Source organism: Adiantum capillus-veneris, chromosome 8 (assembly GCF_014529385.1).
Source record: "Adiantum capillus-veneris isolate H3 chromosome 8, ASM1452938v2, whole genome shotgun sequence".
Taxonomy (NCBI): Eukaryota; Viridiplantae; Streptophyta; class Polypodiopsida; order Polypodiales; family Pteridaceae; genus Adiantum; species Adiantum capillus-veneris.
The window spans coordinates 143,623,512-143,629,980 of NC_140938.1; the positions used below are offsets into that span (position 1 = coordinate 143,623,512).

Here is a 6,469-nt window from a genome sequence, read left to right on the forward strand (position 1 = left end):
ATACACACTTGCTTGAATACCTTTTTTCCAGAAGCCAATTCCAAATCTGGAAGGAGTTAAGCTTTCTTTGCCATTGCAAAAACTTTGCGTACTCCCTAGCCCCCATTCATTATAGGGGGGTAGTGGCGATAGCAATCCCATTCGAATGGAGGGGCCCCCAAATCATGGGCGTGGGAGGGTGGGGGGGGGGTCAACCGGCCGAGACGAGGTCAAGATCAACCTGGCAAGCCCCTCCCAAGATTCGTATTGATCAATCACCAATGAGTGGTTTCTATTCCCCCCTTCCGGGAGGCGTAGTAGAATAGTTGCGGGATTCTTCCTCCACGTTATTTTGAGGACTAGAATTAGGGGGAATAGAGGAAGCAAAATAGAATTAGAAAGATGGGGAAGATGAAAAATAGTCGGGAGAAATGAACGCGAATTGGAGTTTCGTGAAACGAAAGTAGCAGTTTATGGAAAAGGAAAAAAGATGAAGATTAGTACTGATGATAAAATAGCTCCAAAAATAATTATGAATAAGTAATAAGATATCCTACCATTTTCTCCGTAACGTATAAACTCTCCTCCAAAAAAATTTAAGGCTCCGATTACGTTGACAAAACCGTCGATTCCGTAACGATCAAAATCTGAAAGTGACTTACTTAAAGATCTTAGATTACGCACAAAGCATATATCATAATAGTAATCAATATAACCCCGATTTAGTGACCAAGATTGAACAAGCAACCCAAATTTACTAACTAATTTGGTAAATCCAACTAATTTTTTAGTAATATAAAAATATTTATAACTTTTTTGTAAATAATGAAGGAAAAAAATATTCCAAAAAAAGATAAAATAAGTGAGCTACGCGAGTTTAGCAATATTTTTATATAAATATTGAAAGATTTACTAAGTTCGAAAAAGTGAACTGGATTAATTAACCACTCCGGGATAATTCAAAATTGGCAGTTTCTCCTATGAGATTAATTCCCAGTAGTCCTACTAATGTAGTGGGTATTGCAAGCATCACTAGAGAAAATGTCATGGCAGAAGACGATTCTTTAGGCTTCGGCAAGCTCTGATCGTAATGGACGTTAGTAATTCCATTTGGGTTTGCTAGATATGATGACGAAAACCCTTTGTTTTTTGTTATTCCCAATCGTACCGATGCAACATTTTGATTAATTTGATTTAGTGAAAGATTTCCTTCAGTTTCACCCCACATACTTATGGACAATGGCGCAAAATGGTTAAAGTCAACCCAATCCGTTTTAATAGTGCAAAAATCCCCCTCGAAAGTAAGGAGATAGATACGAAACATATAAAACGCCGTAAGACCTGCTGTGCCAGAAGCTAGAATTCCAAGTGGAAGAGAACTTAACCAACTTTCGTGAATAATCTCATCTTTGGACCAAAAACAGGCTAAGGGCGGTATTCCAGATAGAGAAAGGTACCCGAAGAAAAGTAGTTCCAGTAATTGGCATGTACTTACGTAAGCCACCCATGAAAAACATGTTTTGACTCCTGTTAGGTGAATATCCAACAACTTTTTCAATTGAGTGAATTACTGAACCGGCTCCGAGAAATAATAAAGCTTTTGAATAGGCATGCGTCACGAGATGGAAGAGAGCAGATTGGTAAGCGCCGATGCCTAGGGCTGAAACCATATATCCCAACTGAGACATGGTGGAATAAGCAAGACCCTTTTTTAGATCTCTTTGTGCAAGAGCTAATGTGGCACCCAGCAAAGCCGTTGCTCCACCAAGCCAAGAGCTGGCTTGCATCACTAAGGGAAGCGTAGAAATTAGACCATAAATTCGGGCAATGAAAAAAATCCCGGCAGCTACCATAGTAGCTGCGTGAATAAGGGCCGATATGGGCGTGGGTCCCTCCATTGCATCTGGCAGCCATACGTGAAGCGGAAATTGAGCAGATTTAGCAACTGGACCTGCAAGGAGTAAAAAAGCAATGATATTTGTCAAGATTGGATTGGAAAATCCAATTTCTTTTAATTTGGCAAATCAATCACACAATTCGGAAATCTCGAAACTACCAGTTGTCCAGTAAATACCTAGAATACCTAAAAGTAATCCAAAATCTCCTATGCGGTTGGTAACAAAAGCTTTTGACAAGCATTTGCGGCACTTGACCTAGCAAACCAAAAACCTACTAATAGATAGGAACACATTCCAACTAACTCCCAAAACACGTAAAGCTGTATTAAGTTGGGGCTGAGAACTGACCCTAACATTGACGCGGTAAACAAACTCAAATAAGCATAAAACCTGGTATATCCCCGGTCATAACACATATAACTATCGCTATAAATCATAACTAACACGCCTACAGTGGTAACCAGTAGTGACATTACTAAAGTAAGTGAATCGACTAAAAAGCCTATTTCTACGCAAAAAGTACTTCTCGGTATCCAAATCCATAAATATTGCTGAATCGGGTTTTCACAAATTGTTCCTGAAATATGGCAAGTGACACAAACGTAGAAATAGCTAATGAAAAAACGTTGAGCAATGCGCACAGGCGATGGAAACCCCTTGCAACTCTGGAAAAAAGAATGATAACGATCCAGTGCAACAAGAAGCTATTAATGGACACGAAGGAATAATCCAAGCGTATTCGTTTGAAAGTTTCACAGACGTAGTCAACTCCAAATTTAATTTGTTGCTACTTCCCGACGGGGGGGGGGGGGAAGTGTAAGAGCATTACTAGATGGAATGTATGCAGACAAAATAATTGATTTTTGAGTAAAAAAGAAAAAGAGACTCAATAATTTTGATTTCATGAAAGAAGCAACAATCAAAAAACTTGACAGTATTTGCACGTGACCGAGATACTTATTCGAGTTGTAAAATTTGGAAACGAATCAACTCGCTTTGTGAACGAATTTTTTTCTTTCTCGGGGGAGGAAATATGGAAAAATGGAAAGAGAGAGTCAGAATTGGTGGATACGCAATTATTGATATTGGAGGAAAACAACTACGAGTACAACCGGGAAGATTCCACGATGTTCGTCATTTTCCCTCAAATTTAAATACACGGGATCTGACACAAAAGTATCCATGGGTCGAGTCTTGCTTATTCGTGACGGATCTAAAATAGATATTGGTTCTCCGTGGCTAGCGAATGCAGTTGTCAAGGGACGGATCTTACATAACTGTTTCGAAGATAAATTGGTAATAAAAAAGATTTTTTCCAAAAGAAAAACGTGAGGGAGTCGAGGATGCAGAGGAAGTATAATTAGATTTGCAATTGATTCCATCCATTTTAATTGTAGTAATGCAACTAACAAATAATTGCATAGGTAAGTCAAATTACTAAGATACTTGAAAGATTGATGCATCGATGCAAAGTTTTTTTTTTTATTTGATATCTGTCCCTCTTTGTTATTTGTCCACTTTTCTATCCATTATATTCATTCTACTGATACATATCAACATAACTGGTAATTGCAAAGAGAAAAAGCTACAAGAATACTCAATAGAATATGGCCGTTCCGAAGAAACGTACTTCTGCATCAATGAAGAAAATTCGTAATCATAGCTGGAAAATTAAATCAGTGGAAAAGTCGTTGAAATCTTTTTCTTTGGCTCAATCTGTTTTAAGCGGACGTTCAAAAAGTTTTATTATGGAACTGAAAAAAAACCTTCCAGAAAAATTAGTACTATTCTATATTCCCGGGTAGTTGTTTGACAGATATGTAGAAGAGTGAACAAACAGTTAAAAAACCACAAAATTAGCATAATTCCTTGACAGGAACTGACAAAATTTGACATATTAATAATCTACAATTTTTATTCCCCCCGGAAATATAGAAAAATTGGGTGAAATTTGAAAATATTTTGTATAACAGTTATAGTATGGATAATCAGTGACGTAATCGCCTTTATCAATCAACTTCAAGCAATTGGTGTATGTTAATCTATTTTTGGAAATATTGAGTTTAAGGATGAAATGACCTCCCTATTAGAACAAAGATATATCCCAAATAAAATTTAAATGTTATTTCACGTCAATGTAAGAATTTGACCGATCTTAAAGCATATTGTGAGAGCGCAAGATACAGGGAATTTCTTAGACTTCCATACCACAAATTTAGAAAATAGAAAGAAATAAATCAAGGAAAAAAAAAGAAGGGGGGGTTATAACTCCTTCCTTTTTTAAGATTTTCCCTCGTTAGTTTAATTTAACCTATTTATGTACAAACACATAAGCCACGTAACACTCGCTTTAAACTAAGCCGTAGTGTGGGTCTCTGTGCAGTGTTATAACATGCACGATGTTACGACATTTCTATAGATAGAAAGGGCTCGTCTACGTTCGGAATAGCAGGATTTGAACCTGTGACCTCCATCACCCCAAGATGGCGCGCTACCAAACTGCGCCATATTCCGTATATCTATCTATCTATATACACGATTATATCTACCCATCTGGTTTAGATTAAGATGTTTTTTATTTTTAATAAATGAACTAACTAAATAAGTGATTAATCTTCTTATTTCTTAACCTATATGCATTTCAAAACTTCTGTTACATCTTATCAAACTATGTAACAGTTGACTTATCGGTCCGAACCAATATACAATTAAGTATGTATTTGTTTCTATTTTGATAAGCCGCTATGGTGAAATAGGTAGACACGCTGCTCTTAGGAAGCAGTGCCAAAGCATCTCGGTTCGAATCCGAGTAGCGGCACGTGAAATAGTGAAATAAAAAAAAAAAAGACAAATTGTAAACTACCTTGATTACTTAGAAAATAAAGTCACCGACTTTATTGGTGATAATCCACTCTAAAGTGATTAATTCGTAATAAATTAAAAGAATAAATTACTGGTCTCCCTCAATTACGACATATACAGGCATAGAGTACATATTTGTTAATATTTCGTTTGTGATGTTTTTTTTCGTAACTTTGTTGAACCTCATCAATTTATTTTACAAAGTTGATAAAATTGATCATTTCAGCAAAAATAGCATGACAATTGCTTTTTTCTGTACTACAGGATTTCTGATTACTCGCTACCTCCAAACCAGGCACTTACCGCTAGGTAATCTGTACGAGTCGCTAATGTTTCTATCGTGGGGCTTCTCCTTATTATATTCAATTTTAGAAGTTAGAGACCAAATTGGTTTATCGCATGCAGTACTCGCACCTGGTGCTATGTTGATTCACGCCTTCGCAACTTCAAGTCTTCCCCAGCAAATGCGTTCCCCCACGTTGTTAGTACCCGCTTCGCAGTCTCAGTGGTTAATGACGCATGTAAGTGCGATGTTGATTAGTTATATAACCTCATTGTGTGGGTCTTCGCTAGCAATAACTTTATTAAGTTTATTCTACGGCAAGGTAGGTAGTGTAACTTTGGAACACAAGTTTGAAAACAATCTTTCTTTTTTTTGATGAACCCTCGTAAGAATCTGTGGAAACAAACCGGTGCAGAAAACTATTCCTACTTCCTCATCTCCAACTCACGGAAGTGCCAATTGATTAATTGCTTGGATAAGTGGGCTTGCCAAACAATAAGTTTGGGGTTTTCTCTGTTGACTATTGGTATACTTTCTGGCGCAGTGTGGGCTAATGAAGCTCGGGATCTTACTGGAGTGGGACCCAAAAGAGACTTGGGCGTTGGTAACTCGGTTAGTATATGCTACTTACCTTCATACAAAGGTGGATAAGAGAAAGATGGGGGAGGGACCGGCCACGACAGCATCTATGGGATTTTTCTTAGTTTGGATTTGTTTCTTGGGAGTCAATTTATTAGGAGTGGATTGCATAATTACGGATGGTTAGCGTAAAGACCAGAAGGTTAATTTTGGCAAATTGAAGGAAAATAAAAAGGAAGGGGGAGATTAAAAAAAAAGTGGTTTGAAAAAAAAAAAAATTAATTGACAAAATTTTAACTACATTGAGAAATTGGGGAGCAGCAGGTAGCAAAATAACTCCAAAAACCTAAAAGGAGAAACAGGAACAGACTTGCTAGTAAATAGATGTATTTTCCAAATGTCTGTTTCTGCCTCTCCATTTCCTGCAGATAAAAACAATACAAAATTGCAGCTATTTCGTGTACAGTATGAATCTATTATATTAGCCTTCCAAGAAACTCTTTTCTTTATCCCATGCTTCTATGCCATAGAGGTGGTGTACAAATAAGCTTATTTGTTTGTACTAAATTCTCTAGGTACTCATTTTTTAGCTCAGAACGTTGAGTCATGTAAGTGGGAGGGAAGGGATTTCAGTACTCCCAATAGATAAAATCAAATTTGGGTATAAACCGATACCTAGTATTGGTAGGAGAAAACAAATTAGAATAAATAATTCTCTTGGACCAGATCAATTGAGTAAGGATTTGATTTGTCAAAAAACCTGTAACCATAAAATAGTTGGCGTAACATTGATAGTAAGTAGATGGGAGTTAATACCGTACCAATTCCCTCTAGCACCGTAATTCCCGCCTTAAAGGCAAAAGAATAT

General features: G+C 37.0%; 1 non-coding gene across 1 annotated transcript; it reads right to left on the reverse strand.

Moving 5' to 3' along the window:
* Positions 1-4,317: 4,317 nt before the first annotated feature.
* On the reverse strand, positions 4,318-4,391 carry TRNAP-GGG (transfer RNA proline (anticodon GGG)). The gene has a single exon. It is a non-coding gene; the product is annotated as a tRNA-Pro (tRNA).
* Between the last annotated feature and the right edge of the window lie 2,078 nt (positions 4,392-6,469).